Here is a 21430-nt window from a genome sequence, read left to right as displayed (position 1 = left end):
GGTGGTGGTCCCAAGTACTCGGTTAAACTGATGGTGGTCCGCCCACTCTATTTTGATGTATGCTGGCTGAATCTACATCCACGTCGACAGATTGTTTCCCGCCGTGTACTCGGCTCACAGCTGCCAACGTGGCAGACTCCTCTGCTGGCGAACAGCACTCAGTCACCATCAGGGCGGCAGGATTGCGCCAAGCCTATTTAGATTTCAAAATTGTGCAGATGGTGTTCTAGAGGCGGGTAGGCGACAGAGTGAGTCCGTTGTGAGAAGCAGTCAACATTGGAATATTCTTGTCTTTGTAGGCTGGATGCTAGCATCACACACCTGATGTGTTTTGGCTAATTGTTTGCAACTCCATGCCACACTATAAAACACACTACATTTCAGACCATGATCCTTTGCCATTCTACAGCGCCATATTTGTGAGGCGAAATTTGGTCACTGAAGTCAGGTTATTTTGTTGCTTTTCCCTGTTTCTGGTTTCTGGTTTCTTTTTCATTTATTTCCTTGTGGTTAATTAATTTGATTTCATCATATTTTTTTGGATAATGCCAGGGCACAAAAATTCACGTTTCACTGAGGAAGAATTCTCAGTCACGGTGAGTAGAGCCACAATTGTTTGGTGCCCAAGTCCAAAATATATACCTATCTCAGAAAAGGGAAATGTGGTGCAGAATAATCGACAGAGTGAATGCTGTAGCGAACAACCTACGTACATAGGAGGACATTAGGAAGAGGTGGAATGATCTGCGGACGACAGTGGGTTCCCTGGCCTCGAACTGTCACCTGGTTGATGGTTCTCCCAGGCCCCCTTACAACACATGCCCTGGGAGGATAAGGTCTTGCAGATCCTACATCCTGAAGGCTTGACAGGAATCCCTGGTGGAGCGGAGACTGGTAAGTTATGTTTTTCAATGTGTCACTAAACCTAAGTGTCCTGTTCGCTATGATGTTAGATGTTGCTAATGTGTTCAGCGCATTTTATTTTACATAGAAACCTAAATATATCAGTAACATCTTGTTTGGTTTGTTCATTTGAATGTATTGGGCTGTAATTAAGATAACAAGTTTCATTAGCAACCACATTTCACATTATGTTATGGTGCTTGTGTTTGTACTCCAGATAACATATATGTGTTTCACATAGTAAATGTCTGTTTTCATTCTACTGCAGATATACACAAGGTATTTTCAAGTCACAATTGTGCAAGTGTTGTGAATGTTTTAGTGAAATCACTACAACTACCATGTTGCCTAGTTTCAGTTTTGTGATAATATTGCAATTTAATTTTGCTCATTCTCTCTTACACATCATATTTTCAGCTATGATAAAGTGTCATTTATTGATAAATCTCTATTTAGTGCTCTCTTTTGAAAATTATTTGTGTTGAATTTTGTATGTTGTCCTTTTCTTGTCATGTAATTGAATTGATGTCATTTCAGTGCAGAGTCTCCATCGGCACACAACTACACCTCCCACCCCAGCTGTTACAACACCTCATCAGACGGATACCTCCACTTCCTCCCATCTTGTGCCCCCCCGTCCTGGCTGGTGGTGAGACAACCCCACCACCACCTGTAGGTCAGACAGGACTTAGTGGGACAGGGCACGCTGGCTCAAGGCCATAGGTTAGTAGGTGAAGGGATCGTGGGAGGCATTCTGTGGGCCAGCATAGTGAGGCCACTGGGGTCACGGTCACACAGACCACCATCAATCAAGTCTTGGGAGCTCTCCGTCAGTTCCAAGACATGATGGACCAGGTCCTTACAGAGCTCCATGACATGAAGCAGTTGCAGAAGGAGCAGCAATGTTCAGATGGAGAATCTGAACTTTAATTTTGGCTCCAGAACTGGGGTGCTGCAGGACATTTACAACCATATGTGTCCATCAACTGTTGTTTTTGCATTTTTCACCCCGAGTGGGACGGGTATGCTCAGACGTGAGTCCCGTGCTCTCCATGCCACTGGAATCAAGCTATCCTGGCTGAAGAGGGGTGAAACCTCGAAACCGGTCCTAGGATGCTTGGTTTCAGTCGAGGGAGAACCTGGTTTGGCAGTTCGGGCTGGACTGTTCCCACGAGGCACAGGGTCATGACTGATTTGCATATGGCTGGGTTCAAACTGGAATGGCATGGTGAGCAAAAAAACGATGGATTTAGGCCCAGATCTCTGTACTGGGGTGAATGTATGATATTGTTCTGCATTCTGTCCATCAACTGTTGTTTTAGCATTTGTCACCCCGAGTGGGACGGGTATGCTCAGACGTGAGTCCCGTGCTCTCCATGTCACTATCCTGGCTGAAGAGGGATGAAGCGCCGAAACCGGTCCTAGGATGATTGGTTCCAGTCCAGGGAGAACCTGGCTTGGCAGTTCGGGTTGGACTGTTCCCATGAGGCACAGGGTCAAGACTGATTTGCATATGGTTGGGTTCAAACTGGAATGGCATGGTGAGCAAAAAAAACGATGGATTTAGGCCCAGATCTCTGTACTGGGGTGAATGTATGACATTGTTCTGCATTCTGTCCATCAACTGTTGTTTTTGCAGGACTTTTCCAGCACCAACTTCCCCTTTCTGTGGTCCAACTACATCTGCCCCAGCTACAGAAAGGGAGGCCCTGCCAAAAGAGGCAACACCTGCATTCACCTCAGTCCCTGCTACAGCGGATCCACCAGCCCCCTGTAGGAGAACATGTTCATAAGGACCACCAGGAGAGGATGACACCACCACCAAGACACGCCAAACCTAATTTCCTCCAGGGCGTGACTAGCATTCACTCTGTGGACTATGTTCTGGTCACATTTACCTTTCTGAGACCAGTTGTATTTTGGACTTCAAACAATTTTGGTTTCATTCATCATGACCGACTTTTTGTTATTTTGTTTGTTTTTTGGTTTAGATGCACTTTGACGTAATTTGCTTATGTAGGAAGCTGGCTTTGTATATACTATATATATATACACAAACACAGGAGAGAGAAAGGGATTTCCACGACGTGGAGGGGAATACTCCTTGTCCCCTTGGTTAGATAAACAAACAATAGGAGGAGTACGACCAGAAGACAACTCAATGTCTCCGAAGTATTGGGAGAAGTGAACAAGAAGGGAGATTGTCCTTTCTTAAGAAGACCCCTCACTCACCAACCTGGTTGGTGACATGCTTTACCAAAGTAAGGTATAGTGTGCACATAGTCCAGGGGATCGCTAGAGGTATAGCAGGGGCTAAATTAGATCATCACTAACAGCTCTCTTTGTGGTAGTCTAGTCGAGCAGTTAGGCTTATCAGGAGGGTGTGTTAACTCAATCAAGACTGATCGCACAGAGACAGAATCCAGATCCATTAGGTAAGTAAAAAAAGGTATAGTTATGTTTTATCTCTAGAGCCAAACAGAACTTGGCACAGGTAGGTAAAATATACTCTCAAATGCAAGGCTGTACACAGAAATGCAATTGTGGTTGAAATCGGAATCATTACAGGTTTGTATTTGCTTTTAAAACAGTTTTAACTACCTAGAAATTACTTTAGATTACTTTTAGATTACTTTTCAGTTACTTTGAGTAATTGAGGTGATATGCCGAGATATCACAGGCATGAGCTTGCTACTTACAAGTAAGTATGACAATTTTTAGGTTAAAGAACAGTTACTTTTCTTTCATACAAAAATAGTTTAACAAAATCTTTAGGAACAAAACTTGCAAGATTGGTTCCTATGGGGAAAAGAAGGTTAACAGTTTGCAGGTAAGTAGACTACCTGCAAGAACAGTTTTTGAGGTTTCCCTAAGTTCAGGTGGGCACTCAATTTGCACCACCAGCAGCACTGGGACGGCTGGGTGCAGTGGCCTAATGTTAGACAATGGGGCTAAGGGGGCCTTCGGTTAGAGGCTCTTTACGAGCAGGCCACCCGGGTGTGGAAGCAAAGCTCCTGGGTTTAGGATCAGTACTGCAGGGGCCAACAAACAGCACAGGATCTCTACCACCAGCGGCACGGGGTCAGCCAGATGCAGAGTGCCAAGAAGACGTCTGGAGCCATGTGGTTTGCTACGGAGATCTACGGTTCGAAACTGGCAGGAAATATAAGTTGGGTTCTTGGGAGATGCCTGGACTCAGTCGGTTGGGTCCCTCAAGGCTGTGGGGCATCAAGTTCAGGCAAGTCTTTAGGCGTCGGATCTTCTTACCAGCTCCGGTCAGGGGACCCTTCAGGTTGAGGCTGCAGGTGTTGGTATGGAGCTCGAGGTAGGTCAGGGATCACCAGATCCCAGGTCAGGAACGCTGGGGAGACCTCCTCACTGTGTTGGGCCACTCAAACCTCGGCCCGTGGGCATTGGGTGTGGAGTGGTGCAGAACGGCGGGGAGCCTGGATCTGGGTTCTGTGTTGGAGTCTTTGTTGAGCAAATCCAATGCTCACAGGAGACAGAGTCTTTCAGATGAGTGTAGTGCAGCTCTTCCAGGTTCTGCAGGGCTGCTGGACAAGCCGGTATTTCACTGACGTCAGGTCGGAGTTGGGGCAGTAATTGAGCTGGGGCCAAACCAGTTGGTGTCCTCTTCTTCCTGGGTCAGCACAGCTCTTCAGTTCTTTTTCATTTTTTCTCGAATCTGAGGAGGCAAGGTTCGGCTTTGCCTCTAAATATTACATTTAGGGGTGTTACAAGGGTGTGCAGGTTGGGACCAATGGGTCCCTTCTTCGGGGTGAGTACACCTCCTATTATGCCTCCCTCCAGTGGGAAGGGGGCACAAGCCTCTCTATAATAGGCTGGGTCCAGTCATCTTCAAGATGGAGGAGACTGAGATGAGTGCTCCACTTTGCCCCCCCCCCCACCCCCCCCCCCCGAGGCATAGGGTTTGCAAAGGTGGGCACACCTTTCCTCCTAACTTGATTTTCCAGCTGATTCTACTGCCCAAAGTGGGGGCCAGAACAGGTGGGAGCCAGTTGCTGGGGGCAGCAAAAGGCAAGGACAGCTTATAAAGGTGGCAGGCCTTTAAAGCTTCACCGTCGTGGACCCAGCCCATCCTAGGGGAGGAGGCACGAGGCCCTCTACCCAGGGGTCCAGAAACCTGTCTGGAGGTAGCAAATGGCAGGCAGCCATTCAGGAACCACTCCATGGCTGGTTGTTTTTCAGGGGGCATCTTTGTATCTCTGGATACATTTTACATTGCAACCCACACTGGCATCAGTGTAGGTTTAATGTGCTGAGAGGTTTGCTACCAAACATCCCAGGTTTCAATAAAGCCATTATGGAACTGTGGAGTTTGTACTGACCAACTTCCACACCATATACTCTTTATGGCTTTACTGCACTTACAATGTCTAAGAATGGACTTATACACTGTAGGGGTACAGTGCTCATTTATTTAAGAGGTTTTATATAGCGCTGGCCAGACCCAAGGGTATCGGAGCACTTTACAGCAGATATAGGAGAGAAATCACATAAAAGAGACAAAGGTAAGCATAAGTGTTCAAAGGTCCCAGTGTGTTGTGCGTCATTGAGGTAGAGAGGTCCTGAGGTAGTCTTGTTGCGTGCACAAAGCCTTGGGCTAAATCTCCCTCTGAGAGGAGGTGAATGAGGAGGGGGTTAAGGAGCGGGGATGAGGTAGGGAGTGGAGGAACAATGACAAGGGTCTGTAAAGTACAGGAGGAGGTAAGGTGGTGAAACATTGCCGGGTGGCTGCAGAGTGCAGGCTTGTGCGTTTCGGTTCTCAGTTCGGGAAGGCACGGTTGAGGTAGAGGTCTTTTAGGCGTCTTTTGAATGTTATAAAAGAGGGGATAGTCCTGATATCGACTGGGATGGAGTTCCAGATTTTGGGTGCGTTTCCAGCGAAGGATCGTGACTTGGTTTTTTGTTTGCGTGTTTTCAGAGGGATGAGTAAGAGGGTGTTGGAACTCCTGAGGTTTCTTGACTGGCTGACTTTCTTGAGTTTGGAGGCCAGGTATTCCGGTTTCCCTGTGTGCAGGGCTTTGAGCGTGAGGCATGCAGTTCTAAAGCTGGCACGCATTTCGACTGGGAGCCATTTTAGTTCTCTGAGTGAGGGAGATAAGTGGTCATATTTTTTAACTCCGGTGACCATTCTGGCAGCAGCATTGAGAGTTGTTTTGAGTGGCGCTAAGTGGGAACGAGCTGTACCGGAGAGGACTGAGTTCCCATAGTCAAGTCTAGATAACACCAGTGATTGGGTGGCTTGTTTGAGGTCCATGGGCGGGATGAAGGGTTTAATTTTGTTGAGAAGCTTGAAATTGAGGAAGGCACTCTGCACAGAAATTTTAATGTGTTTGGTCATGCTTAGTTTTTGGTTGAGAGTGATTCCTAGCGATTTTATCGAATTTGTCAGGGTGAGATTACCGTTAAGAGCGTCGATTGCTTTCAGCCACTCTACGATTTGAGGGTTTTCTTCTTTGTTGGAGATGAGGAGGATTTCGGTGTTGTCTTGAGTTTAAGGTGGTTAGTTGATAGCCATTGTTGAACTTCTCTAAGTGTGTTGTTGAGTCTTAGAATGTCGTTAATGGAGGAGGTTTCCAAGTAGATCTGGGTGTCGTCTGCATATATTTTAAACAGTCGGCCTGTGGGAACAGCAAAGCCAGTAACTCCCCATGGAAAGTTAGTACCTCCTGTTTCCGGTAATTTGGGGGCTGTCCCCGTTGACATTCCAGTAGCCCACAACACTAACTCAGGGAATACAACTATTACCCCTAACCCCATTCCCTCTATGCCACCACCTCCTTCTACCCTTTACGATTTAGGCCATACTTCTCAGGCTCCAAGGGTTCCAGCTGACAATTCTAGACTTCATTTTAAGAAGGCTTAAGTCCCTGGAAAAAGTGTTACACCTTTATTAACAAGATCTGCCCAGCGTAGAGTAGATCCTTGTCAGCTGCCTTCAATCTAAATTTGCCCCCAGAAGCACAACCTTATGTAGTTGCCTTAGTGGGTGTCCTAGCTCTAAGAGAGGGGAAAAAAGAATTTGAGCCTGACCTTAAAAATAAATGTATCCAGTGGCTAAGTATAAATAGACCCCTCCCTCCAAATATTTCCGGGGAGATTCTGACGGTGAGAAGAATAGAGTGGATTGGTAGGGGCCCTCAAACTGTGGCAGGGGATGTCATAACAATACATTTTAGGGACCCTTCTGCTTTGGACCATATTTGTAAATCTTCCATCTGGCAGAAGTCCCAGATATTGCCGCTCCATCTGTCTTATTTTTATCCCACTTCCAATCAGAGTTTCACTCACTATGGTAGGAATCATCTCTTGCCATGTAGTGGGCCCCGACAGTGGAAATCATCTGTGGCGCACCCCCTAATCCCTATTCCGCCCCTGCAGTCGTACACTCACTGGAACAGGTTTAGTGTCTTGGAAGAAGTTGACTGACTGGCCCAGACTGAAACCCCCATTATAGAACTGAGTATCAGTGAATGTACGGAGGGACTTGGTCTTGGGGAGAATACTCCGACCCTACCCATTGGTGATGACAATGGTCGGGTGTACAAGATAGCGGAAGGCATTCGAGATTATACTCCCCCAAAAGAACAGAGGTTTGAGCATGGTTCCGATAACAGGGTAGAAGGGTGTATAAAGATTCTTTCCTGGAATATAGCAGGTCTTAAGAATAAACTATCTGAACCAGAGTGGTTCGCATTCATGGCAAAGCATGACATCTGCTTGATGCAAGAGACCTGGGCCTTGGAAGAGAGTGAATGTCCCGGCTTTGCGACCTTTGACATCCTTGCAGTTTCCAGGGGTAAGGGTCGCCCTTCGGGTGGGCTATCCGTCTGGGTGGGCACGCATTTAGGAACACAGGCTACTCAGCTAGAAACAAACTCCCTAGACATTCAATGTGTCTTATTAACCATACCTGACAGGCCACGACTGGCCATTATTAATATCTACTCAAGACCCACAATGAATGGAACGGAATCAAGTACTATTATTGTTCTTGACCTTTTCATTCAGTCACTTGATCCCTCGATAACAATAATAGTGGGAGGCGATTTTAACTGCAAGTTCGAACCCCTGAGCTCTTCTGAACTGGGCAATCAAGATGAGGTAGATTCACTCTGGTGTATTCCGGCTCCAGCTATTACCCCAGTGAAGGCTTGGACCAAGCTGGTACTACAAATCAAATCCTTTACACTTGCAAAGTCCCTATGGAAGTGCAATGGAAGGTTTGATAATGGTAATTCTGGTTTACCACCATTTAATAGGTCTAACAGCACTTCCATCATAGATTACATTTTATTGGAAGCTAAGCACTGGGATAAGCTTAAAGACTTCCAGGTTGTACAAGACAGTGACCATAATGCTTTGGTCCTGACGCTTAAGCCTGGTACATTTGGCCTATCCAACTCAGAGCCAAGCATAGCATTGCCTGCACTACCCTACATCATAACTAGGGCTCCCGGTTTTATGGTATTTATTTTTTTCACATTTCCGTCTGTATTTATCCATATTTATTTTTTTATCATTTTATCTGTATTTATCCGCATTTATTTCTGTGACAAGCAAAAAAGACGCTGCAGCTAGTATTTTTTCACATTTATTTTAATAGACAATGCACACTTTTTGCCTTTTTTTATAGTGTTACTTTGCACCAAAGGTACTGAAGTGCTTTACATGAGCAACAGTTTGATTACACAAGGTCATTTTCATTTTTACAGACACTGGGAAATTAAAGGATTTGGCCAGAATCATGGGATGGCGAGCCAAACCTGAGACTTGAGCCAGTATGTTCACATCCATGGTTGTTAATTCACCCCCAGTGCTATGGGTAGTGAAGGTGACATCACAATCCTTTTGCCATCACAGGGTTACTCTTAGCCCCATAGAAGTAACGTAATTCCTGCTGTGCGGCTAAGAAAATAAAGCTGAGTGAAAATCAAGGAACTTAAACAGGCTCTTAGTTTCCTGATTTCTTCATGTTTCTCCCACAGCAGTGATGACAAGGCAAGTCGGGTGGTTCACTGGCTCTGGGTTGTAGCTGTGAACCAGGCGCTGTTGTATCTCAGACGCCCAGATGTCCATGTGAACTTTTATTTAAGATGCGTCGCTGCCGTCCTCGGGGTTCAATCCACAGGTGCGCTTGAGTTCAAGTGGCGGACACCGCCCGATATATCTTTCTTTACTGAAGCTGCTTAGAAATGAAGAATGGCGTAGCAAATATGCCACAGCCACTAAAGGAAGCTAAGCCTCCCCCTTCACACCAACCCCCAATACACTGGTTTCGTACTCATTTTGGGATGTGGGGTAAATGAAGCCATAACCTCGCTGAGGTGCCAAGCCCTCCTTAAACGAGCTCTCTTGATAGGCCTTTCATTTTTCTTGTAGATTGACAAAGACATTGAGCTGCACTGACTCCTCCACCACCACCACCACATCGTGCAGATTTACCACTTCTTCGAGACAATGAAAACATCACTATCCTGCTGCTTGCCTATTTCTTTGAACTTTAAACTATGCCGCCGGACACGCAGATCCTACGAGCTGATAGTGAGACAACAGATGACAAGCGTCATGGTGTTAACAGGATGTCTGGGGGGAGAGGAGGGGGGGCAATTAACCCCATGGCATGTTCAATACTGTGTGATGTATTGATAAAGGCCAATAAGCGCTCTCGGCCTGCTGCTGTCTGGGAGGTAGAGAGACTCATTAACAGATCAGTCTCACTTGGCAACAGAGTGCTCAGGCCAGACTCAGGAGGGCGGAGTGATTTAGAGGGGAAAATAATCTGCAGGACATCGTTGTAGCAGTTTCAGATTTCTTTTCCTAACCCCTGTGCGCACACCATAAAGCTGGTTAGTAAGTATTTTTCCGTTTCTATTTATAAATACAGACAAAGAAATAAAAGTGTTCCGTCTGTATTTATATGTAGAAATCCGTTTAAACGGAAAACCGGGAGCCGTAATCATAACCAATAACAGAAGAAGGGTTAAGTGGTCAATGTGCCTGGAACCATCGACTCGCCTTGCTGAAATTTATCACATTGCCATCCCGCTTATAAGTGAAATGGGGGGTCTTCTTTCTCTTAAATCGGCTCCAGATATACACAGAAGACTGATCACGAGCCTTGGGGAGGTATTCTATCCTGTTTCTGGGCCTAGGCAATCCAGGCCCAGAACACATCCCTGGTATGACCAAGCCTTGTAGCAATTAAACTTAAAGATACAGCGACTATTAGAGCATCCAGATTACTGTATAAGAAGGAATTGTCCAGGGCCAAGAGAGAGTGGGGGGAATCTAGGTGGAATAATTTGAGAAAGGCACTCCTCTCTAAGGATTCTAGGATGTTTTGGGCTATTGCCACTTCAACACCTAGTGGCGAACGTGAGCTATGGGTTTCAAATATTGCTCCTTTAGTCTGGGAGGCGCATTTTAAAGAACTTTATGCTAGTCCCGTGCTAGGGGCTTTTGTGTGCCTAGATCGGGATATTAGACCATCCCCTGGGATCTTTTCCCTCTCAGATTCCCCCCCCACACATAGTCAGCCTGGAACTTTGGCCTTTTGGACAGGGACTAGTTTATTGGACCCCCAGGACAGGATTGAGGGTGACTACCCAGACTTAATTACTTATAAGGAGGTAGAATCTGTGTTAGAGGGTTTGCCACCGAATAAAGCACCCGGACTTGACAAACTCCCGGGGGACTTTTTTCGCTCACAACCTAAAATCTGGGCACCTTACTTGACTGTGCTGTTCAATGCGGTTCTGCAAGGCTCTGCATTGCCAGACACATGGCTCGGGGCTGAGATCGTACCGATTTTTAAGAAGGGTTGTCCATTAGCCCCATCCAACTATAGACCTATCAGTCTGCTGGATACCACCCAAAAACTGCTGGGCCGAATTCTATTGATTAGACTGTTAGATTGGATGGAGGTGAATAAAGTTCTTTCTCCACTACAAGCCGGCTTTAGAGCAGGCATATCCACCCTGGACCAGATCTTACGGCTCCAGGTCCTATACTGGAAAACTGCAAGAGTGGAGGGTGGCAGCCTCTACCTTGTTTTTGTGGACCTAAGGGCCGCATTTGATCTGGTCCCTAGGGAGAAACTTTGGATGGTATTGAAGGAACTTGCTCTCCCTTCTTATTTACTTGATGTATTGATTCGTCTTCACACAGGGAATTTCGCCCAGGTGAGGTGTGGGAAGAATGGGGAACTGTCAGCCCGCTTCCCCGTAACCCGGGGGGTATGTCAGGGTTGTGTATTGGCCACTACATTATTTAGCCTTTACGTTAACGGATTGATTGATGAATTAAATAGCATCCAAGATATTGACGCTCCACGACTGGCTTCTGGCCGGGTGCCCGCTCTGATGTTCGCGGACGACACATTGCTGTTGTCCCGGACATCATCGGGCATCCAGCGAGTACTGGATGGGTTCGCGGCCTTTTGTGCCTCGCAGGGACTGGAGATCAACCTGGGGAAAACCAAGTTTATGATCTTCAATCCCCCCGAGGCACTCACGCCCGAATCCCGTACTGGGAGGTGCCCCCCTGGAAAGAGTTAAGACCTTCATTTACCTGGGGGTCACGTTTACCGAGAACTTTGCCTAGGATGCCCAAGTAGTAAAATCTTCTCTGAGGCTATCTCAGGTATCGGGGGGTATTGGTAGTTTCTATAGAAATTCTACTTTTAAACCCGTCTCCCCCGTACTAGAGATCTACAAAACCCAGGTCAGGTCTACTGCACTGTATGCTGCAGAATTGTGGGGTCATACAAATACATCTAACCTTCTGAAGGTAGAACAAGCTTTTATGCGAGGCCTGGTTGGCCTCCCCCAGAGCACGCCTCTGATACCTTTGCGTTTGGACATGGATTTGGTTCCCGTTAATGACTTGGCTGCCGCACGACCACTACTTTATTGGAGAAGGCTATGGTCTGTCCCCGAGCTTGAATCTTATAGAACTGAATTTAGTGCAATCTGGGGGACGCCAAAGTAAAAAAAATCCCTTGGCTACTCCATATAAAGTCTTTTCTTTACCAAATTGGCTTACCACAACTCTGGGATACTCCGGACATTAGCTGTATGAGGACCCAGAGGTCTGAGATATTGACAGCTGTGAGATTTCATAATTGTAATACATTAAGCTGCTCAACTTCTCTGGGCAGGCTGACCTCTGAGTTCCTAATGGTGAAAACTGAATCCAAGTTGGAAGTATTTCTGGATTTGGTGCAGCCCCCACTGGCGAGAAAACTTTATATTCAGCTGAGATATGGCTGTCTCCCAATTGGGGCCTTCCTATCGAGCTGGGGAAAATCGTTGGAGGGCAATTGTCCAATTTGTAAATCATGTAAAGAAGATGTTGTGCATATTTTGCTTTTCTGTCCTGCATACAGTACGATTCGAAAATGCTGGCTCTTTCCTTTGTGCAAAAGATTGGGCCTCAGGCATTGTGCACAAGCCTGCAGAGTTCTAACCAAAGATACAGACCCACTTATTGTTTATGCAGTTTCCCGCTTTTTATTTGGTATGTGGCGGAGAAGGTTAAGTTTTATTAACACAAAGTAATGGCCCATGAGCTTCCCTTTTTCATTAACTGATCATGATAACCAATTGTTTAATAATTTTTTTACAATATTTGTCTATTTATGATCTTATGCTTGTACTTGTATATATTTTATTGTACTTTTATGGTCTTGTTACCGAAATAAAGTTATCAATGAATGAATGATATGTATGGCCTACAGCACTCTTTTCAAGGTCTGGCCTTCTCACTGACGCAGCCTTCCAACCATCCCAACCTTGTGCTCCACCTTCCCCTTCCCCATCCCAATTCCAAGCCCTGTCCAAAGCACACTGACACCTTTGCATGCACCCACTCCAACACACACAAGCAACACAGAGACAGCAAAAAACACAGGCACACACCCAAACTTACAGACACCACACCCACGTGCACCAGCACACCCAAAGACAACACACCCACATGCACCACTACCAGCACACCCACCACACACACACACACCACCCAAATGCACCAGCACACCCACAGACACTGCACCCACCACCACCAGCACACCCACAGATACTGCAACCCCACCACACACACATGCACCAGCACACCCAGACACTGCACCCACCAAACTCACATGCACCACCCCACCACCAGAACACCCAGACACTGAACCCACATGCACGACCACCAGCACACTCAGACACCGCACCCACCACCACTCACACACATGCACCACCCCTAACACCAGCACACCCACAGACATTGCACGCATCACCACACCCACATGCACCACCACATGCACATGCACCACAGCTACATGCACCACCACAGCTACATGCACCATAAGCATGCCCAGCACCTCCACAGCACACCCATCCACACACACATTAGTAAGCACACCCACAAAACACAAACACCAACACTCACCCAAACAACAGACACCTAAGAAACAACACATCCCCAAATGTACACAACATACACCAGACCCACAGGCACCTGCCCCTTCAACTGACACATGCACATCAGCCACTGACACTGCCTGTACCTCCCAAACCCAACTCCCTGCCGAATATCCTACCCATTTTCCCAGTGAGAGTTTGTTGTTTGCCCTAGCCTTAACCCATTCCAAAGTCCAAACCACCCCTCCCAAATGCGAAGCTACCCCTTCCACAACCCAACCCATCCTTTACACAACCCAACCCACCCCTCCCAAAACAGAAACCACCCCTACTAAAACCAAAAGTACCCCTCCCAAATGCATCCCCCCTCCCAAACTCACTCATTCCAAACCCCCTCCCCTCCCAGGTATGATCTTTGAGGTGCCTGCTCTGCCCACTAGATGCCCCTTCCTGAAGAGGTTCCCCTTGCCAGTGAATTAGGAGGCAAGCTTTATGCCACCGCACAATAGTGCAGAGAACTTTGTTGAAAGGTTATGGACTGCCATTTGGCTTTTGAAGTATATTGAGAGGCATATCTCAGTGTTTGGAAAACATCCAACATTTTGATTTCTCCAAGTCAGTCCTGGCATTAATTTTCCTTTGCAATTGTTTCATTCCTAACAATGTTTCTGACTAAAATGTGAAATACCTGTTTTTCTTTATCATGATGGCACACCCTACAATTGATTTGTTAATGTCTACTTTGTTAAGTGCATACACTGATTAACATTTTATGTGATGGTCATTTGAATTTAGGTGCAGGCATTTATCATAGTAATGGCCACTTGCACCAACCAATTGATGTTTACATTTTTTTGGGAATGTGTTACTAAAGAGGTGTTTGTTTCACTTTGATTGCTGATCAGTAAGAGCACATATGCATTTCACCTTATAACATATTGTGACTATTGAAATTGAATACAGTACAGGACTTGCACTAGACAAGTGGTAATGTTACATGGATGTATATGTTGAATACTTCAAATTTCAGCTGTGAGATTGATTTTACAGCTAATTTATAAGGTAAAAGTTGCACCTTGTCTATTGCAATTTCTACATCATGTGACATTACACTTATCCCAATGATGTGTATTGCATATATTTTTACTGTGACAATTTTCGAAATGTATTTAAGCACACCTATATGATGACTTTTTGATTTGATAGCCTTTTTTGTGCAAGTGCCCAATTTTTTAAGGCAGCTTGCACCAATTCTATAAATACAATGTGATCATACAGGTGTGTTTCTTTAAATTTCTTAAACATCAACATTACAGACGTATACATTGCTATGCTATTACTTGTAAGAGAGATTTAAAAGTGTTGGAGTCCTGAGCAAATGTTAACAGACAAGTCTAAAGGTTTGAAAGAAGAAACTTGTCCCTTAAAACTGGGCCGTGATTGTTTTCTTGAGTTGCAAGTTGTGCAGCTCCCCCGTTGGATGAACAATAGGATCCTGCCTGTGAGGCTCAGACGGACACAGGGAGAAGAATCCCCTCTGGCTGGTTGTACAGCGGCTTCTATTCTTTAGGTATTTTTTAGCAATGTACCCCTTTTTGTGGAAGAGCAGCCCTTTGCGGCTCCTCGTCCTAATTCCCATGGCCCCGTTTGGTCCTCCTCGTCGCCTGAAGCAAAAAATATTTTTGTAATGACCCTTGTATTTTCTTTAATATGAGTATTTGGAATAATGTTTATTCTGCAAGAGCAACGTTTTATTGAACAGTTGACAAATATTACTTTGCCCTCTTCTTGAGTATATGAATTGGTGCTCTAGCCCTCAAGAAAAGAACTTTGGAAAGGTCTATTAAAAATGTTTTTTTTAGATACGTGCTGTTGGCTATTCTGAAATTGAAATAGATGGTCACTGAAATACATAGGAGCCCTGAAACATAGAATTGGACTGGATGGTTTTGGGATTTGCTTTCTGCTTGGGGTTGGAAAATATTGATAGTTCTGTTTGTAATAATAGCCATTATTTTCTCCTGCTATCTGTGTGTTCATTATGACCCAATGCTCTGTTCCCTTTGTACTCCTGCTTATACCTTATATATACTCGTTCAATGAAATGTTTAGAATGTAAATGCCCACCTAGCAATGGATCAGAATATTAATGGATTATGAGGATAGATGTGTAGGATAACTTCCATGCTTCTATTAATTCATAGCGGATGTCTTCAGCTAATGCAAAAACGGCCATCTGTGGAAACTAGCTGTAATGGCTGTTAGCATCAGTTGAAGCCATTTTGTTTGTGGCAGCCATTTTAGTTAGCCATGTGCTTTCTCCCTCTTCACTGTTGCCTGTCCTTGTATTCTGCTTGTGTCATCTGTTACAGTTAACTCTTTCAGCACTGAGCCAGGGCCTTGCACATGCTCAGAAAGACCTGTAGCTGCCAGAAAGCACCTGCTCTTAGAGAACTGTCAGGCTATTTTAACTAATGTCAGCAATATTGTAACCCCTCTCACTCTGTTGACTAAGCGATTCTTATGTATCCTTATATGTAACTAGCTATTCATGTGCACACTTGTACTGCCGCTTTTTGAGTCTCCCTGCATGCTCAGCGGTATATACCGTATAAAGGACCCATGATCTCTGTACTCCTTGGACTGCCTCCTACCGTGGCCTGAGGGTACTGTATTGACACAGTCTCCCTCATGTGAGGTTAATAAATTATTGTTTTGATATTCCAGCTTCCGTGCCAATCTGTTCTTTGTTGGTTTAAGGACCTGGTGCATCAGTGAACCCCTTAAAAGGTTTTTTCTTTCTTCAAGGTAACAGGTAAAAGTGGAGCGAACCATCTATTCTGTCCACAACAATGTTGATTTTGTTCGTCATCAAGCAGCAGCAGGACTTGGACGATCGTGTCCATGTCGGAAAAGGAAGTGTGAAAGTGAGAAAAGGTGAGTTTCTGCCTTATATCTGTTCCAATCCAGCAACTTGGGTGGGAAGATTTTACCTCCACCATCACATCGGCGGAAAGGCACATCGTGATTAGCCTGGCGGCCAAACTGGCGGTCCTTCCTCCGACATCCGCTTTTGCCTATTGCGCGGTCGAAGTGGGTGAACATACCTAGCGGAGTCGGTGGCACTCCGACAGTCTTTCATCTGTCAAACCGCCAGCATCTTAATAGAGCTGGCAGACCGCCTAGTTGGTGGGGAGAGAAACTGTTGAAATAGCAGCTGCAGGACCAGGTCTGCCAAGACCTAAATCAGGCCCATAGTGTCCAAGTTCCTCTGACCAATGTTTAAAAAACCCTGTGGTCTAATGTTTCAAACTGGCAACCACCACATCCATCACCTGATTGTTAGCACATAAAACAAGCATTAGCATAGCCAATCGGTCTCGGCAATGGGAGTGCCTAAATGCAGAGATGTTCAGAGAGATGCTCAGGAAAAGCCCCTTCCCCGAGAGCGACAGAAGTATATTATTTTGTGGCGGGAATGGTCACCCATGGCTCGTTTGCAGTACTTGGTCTTTTGTGACCTCACAGCCACCTCCAGCCTCTGCTGTTGGTATTTTAATATGTCACTTGCTCTCAGGCCAGGCAGGTTAAACAACCCAGAGCCATACCATTCACAAGGAGAAGCATTTTCAGGCTGTGGGATGGGAAAACAAGAAGCCAGGCAGAAGGGGTTCAATCACCAATGTCATTCAACCAGAGATGCCATCCTGAAAATAGGCAATAGACTATTCAATGTTGTCGGTTTCTCTGAAATACAGTACAGCATGAATGTTTTAAAGATGGTAAAAATTATTTTGTAATGCAAGTTTACAAGCACAAATATCAAAACCTTTCAATGATGAATATAACACAAAGATTCAAACATAGGATAAGTACAGGTTACATACTAAATGTAATTACAATAACGCATGTAATTACTTTTCTAAAATACAACAGTTTGCAAATTACAAAGCGCCCTAACAAAATCTAAATATTTGCATCTCCAAATATGTTATATATTTTAATCAGTTGTCTCAAAGGAAAATCCAAGATGGATGCCAAATTTTCGAACCAACTCCAGGTGGTCCCTGGTTTCCAGTCTTTCCTCCAGTTCTTTGAGAAAAAAAAGGACTTGGAACAGATAAACACATTGTTTCCTAGCAAGAAGTCACAGCTGTAGACATTGAAAATAGACAACAATAGGGCTGTATTGCCTGGTCGCCACTACTTACTTAATGGAAAGTCAGTGTGCACTGGGAACACTTTCCAAGTTTGTGACAGCAAGAAAACAGACGCCTTTGTCAATGAAAGCTTTAGCATCATTCACATTAAATTAGTTCTGTCACCAAACAAAGGCAAGTTTCAATAGTAAGAAATATTTTACAAAACAGTAACTGCTTTGTATGTATGGCACAGCATTTCGAAAAACATACCAGAGTTTCTTGCTGATGCACCTCTCAAGTGTATAATTATCGAGTGATGTGAAGGATTATGTGCTGTTAAGTGACCTGCTATTGCTTGAAACACTATTGTGATATGTATATAGAGTGATGTCAAAAACAGGAACGCTTGTGAAAGTGCTCTTAAAAAACATAAAGTCACCCCAAAACAATGCCTTAATGGCTGCTGCGTATGTTTAGGAGTAGCTTGTCACTGCTCTTGGGAAGGGCTAAGCCCTAGAAGAGGCATGATGCATGTATGCCAAGGACAAATGTGGAGAACAAATAATGGATGCGATGATGGAGCAAGTAAATAGGAAGCCTATGGGCAGGCTGTAAGCCCACATAGCAGATACAGCATGTCTCTTCAAGTCAGCACATGCAGCTGTACATGCACATACAAGTGCACTGACGATCCTGAAATGATTTTTTTGTTCGTTTTAAGAAAAATCTTTCCAATATGGCCACTGTGTGTACACAGACATATATATAGTGACCATGTTGGAAGGGCATTTTTTTTGCTTAAAGAAAAATAATTCTAAGATTGCTGCTGCACATGCATCTGCATGCGTGAAGGCACCTTAGAATCATTTTTCTAAAAGTTTGAGAGTGTAGGAACATGGGTCAAGCAGGTGCTAAATGGGTCAATTTTTACTTTTACTGAAAAAAGTAGGAAGTGGCAGGGAGAGGTAGGCAAAGCGGTCTATAATGCACTGCATCGGAAGGACTGATTTCAGCAGTGGAAACTTAAAACTCGTCAAATCCAAACACAGTGGAAGTGAAATGCTCTTTGGGCCAGACAAACATAGCATATGGTGGAAAGCCATTGATCCGGTGCAGGGAACTGAGGCAGACTAAAAGTCATCCAATCATGTCCCAGTTGCCAACAGCCAGCAAAAGCGGTTTATAGGTGATACCTTAAAAATACACATAAGGAACAAGATATCAATTCAATGCCACCAAGATGTCTAAACAAAAATATATTTTCACACAAGGTACCTGAACAATAGGATAACAACAGTAAACAATTATTTGGACAAAAAAATAACTCATTGTTTACTTTTGGTTGACTGCTGCACACAATTTGATTGTTCCTAAAGGTTATACTAAATCTAATTGCTTTAATACAAAACAAATGGAAAACAAAACTACACTCACCGGGCCATTAAAACTAATGGATAAAGAAGACACCAAGGTGGAACATTACATATATGTCAGTGTTCGCTACTGACCTTCTGTCTGATGATATAGATAGTGACAGATATTGAGCACTGACACTTTAAATTTGCTGTTTTTGTACAACTATATCCGGTACTGTTTTATGCTCAGTAAATCTGCCTCAGCAGATAACTGCATGTGTCTTCAAATCGATTTTGAAATGCACTTCTGAAATGCCATGAAAGCTTCCCTGATGTTGTATCTTGTTATATATTTAGATTTATCTAAGAAAAATTAAATGAATTCCATATACAGTGTTACTAGATCGTGGTGGTTGAACAATGAACTTTGAAGTTAACGGCCCAGTTGTTTATTTAGATTGCCTGGTGTGATGTTTGTAGTGGCCCCTTTAAAAGGGACTGTGTGTTTTTTCTCTCTCTCTCTTACTCTCTTGAAGGCTACGGCTAAAACGTGTTGTTCTGCATTTTATCCTACCTGAATACTGTATGCAATAAAGAAAACGCTAAACCTACCAAAGCTGTGCCGTTTGTCTCTTTGAGTCCCAGTTCAGGGGAGACCATCAATTACAGTGCAAACATTGAGGAAGGCAACCAGCCGAAACGCGTCTGTTTACCTGAATGAATAAAAGCAGGTCTCTGCTTCGTTTATGTATATCTTATGCATCACTCTATGCCTGCAAGAGTATTGTTTTGACTTATAATGGGTGCTCTCTTGTGTCTGGATATAGCTAAACCTCTCTGAAGAGCTCCAATGATAGCGAAACATGTGTCAGGGGTTGCTTTTATTCATTTCAGGTTGGCTTGGATGGTATTTAACGAATCCAAAGCAGTAATACTGTGCCTTGAGCGGTAAACGGCTTTTGTCATTTTACAGCTTGGCATGGATGGCACTGTACTAATCCTATGCTTAAAAACTTTGCTGTAGAAACCGCAAAAGACTTTGTCCCTTTCTATATCAGTGTGGATGGCACTGTGCTAACCCTATGCTTAAAAACTTTAATAGAAAAGCAGACATGTAAGGTGAGCAAACTTAGAGTGTCGCTGGTGTTGTAGGGTGCTCTATACAGGAGTTGCTCTCCACCTAAACCTGGGAAATACCCAGAGTGCTCTGCGTCTTTTTTGCATAATTTATGTGTCACTCTATGCCTGCAAGGGTATTGTTTATATATAACAAAATGATTTATTTATTCTGAAAATAAAAGACTGGCAGAAAATATGCAATAGGGTGCTGCTCTCTGCCCCATACACTCCTTACTGAGGCATTCCCTCCTGTTTACATGCTCAAATATATAAACATTTCCTAGTGCAGTTTTGCCCTCTCTGACCTCATTCTGGGCTTCTCGACCCAAGTGTATCGCTCCTGGTATTTAGAAGAGAGGACAAATCAGTCAATGTTTTGGCAACGTTATGCAGAGCCACTTCCAAGTGCTCTACAAACACTGTTTTTCGCTGGTTTTTACACAGCTATAGAAGGCAGGGGAGACAGCGGGTGGCAGTGCCACGGTGTGGCTCATCTCTCCATCATTTACCTTGGGTCCATGCAGAACAGGGTTAGGCAATCAAAAACAGCAAAGGGTGTGGGTCAGCAACCCCATTCCACTGCCTGTGGCGGGGGTCCAGAGGAAGATCGGGAAATCTGCCATTGTACCACCTCCCAGTGCTGTGATGCGAAAGTAGCCGAAAACAATAATTTGAATATTTTATGGATGTGATGTCACAGCCATGAATAAAAGAAAATTGAAAAATCTGTTCACAATAATAGCTTTTTCCAATGGAACCCCTACACATGGGTAGCGGTGAATAATGGGAATGGTTTCCGCCAAGGGGTTCTGAACTACATGAAATAGGTCTCTAATATATGTGGGTTCTAAACCCATCCACAATTATTAGTAGGCTTTTGAATTGTGTTATCTTAAATAAAGAAATTATTATTGACTGAAGGTGACAGGCTCCTGCTCCAGTACTGAGCATCGCTACCCCACAACAGTGGAAAACAAGCTTTGTTTCTCACTGTTGTGACACAATCAGTGCTTTGTTTCGTTTCCATAACTTTATTCGATCTAATTTGGAAGCATAGATCATCAAAGTGTACATATTAAAAAGATAAGACAATGTCATTGTTTTCAGTGCACTACAGTTCAATGCACATGAGTTATTAAAAACTTACAATTAAAATAGTGAAAAACCATGTACAAGTTCAAACCCCAAAACAATGGGGATATAGAATTGGGCTGTGCAAATTACGCAATTCAGTGTCTATTATTTGTGCAGTGAACGCATTAAAAGAGTAGATGCTGGACTGCAGGTTCCCGGTTACCACATAAATACATAGATTTAAAAATAAGCTACATTTAAATAAAAAGAGACAGCCTTTGTAAGTTATAAAAGCCCTTTAAGAATATTACATGTGTTATGGAGACCCTTCACCTCTTCAAAACTGTTGCGAGGAGATTGCGTGGTATGTTCAGGAAGACAAATGAGTTTAAGGCTAAGAGTTAGC

The 21430-nt window shown here is 44.3% G+C and overlaps 1 protein-coding gene across 1 annotated transcript in view; it reads right to left on the bottom strand.

The window, feature by feature from the left end:
• Positions 1–21430, bottom strand: part of LOC146802187 (mitochondrial ornithine transporter 1-like) — a 129396-nt gene that overhangs the window by 3663 nt on the left and 104303 nt on the right. The window lies entirely within an intron of this gene.

The sequence above is a fragment of the Triturus cristatus genome, chromosome 8 (assembly GCF_964204655.1).
Source record: "Triturus cristatus chromosome 8, aTriCri1.1, whole genome shotgun sequence".
Classification (NCBI taxonomy): domain Eukaryota; kingdom Metazoa; phylum Chordata; class Amphibia; order Caudata; family Salamandridae; genus Triturus; species Triturus cristatus.
Note: the sequence above shows the minus strand (reverse complement) of the source record. Positions and strands in the feature narration are given on the sequence as shown.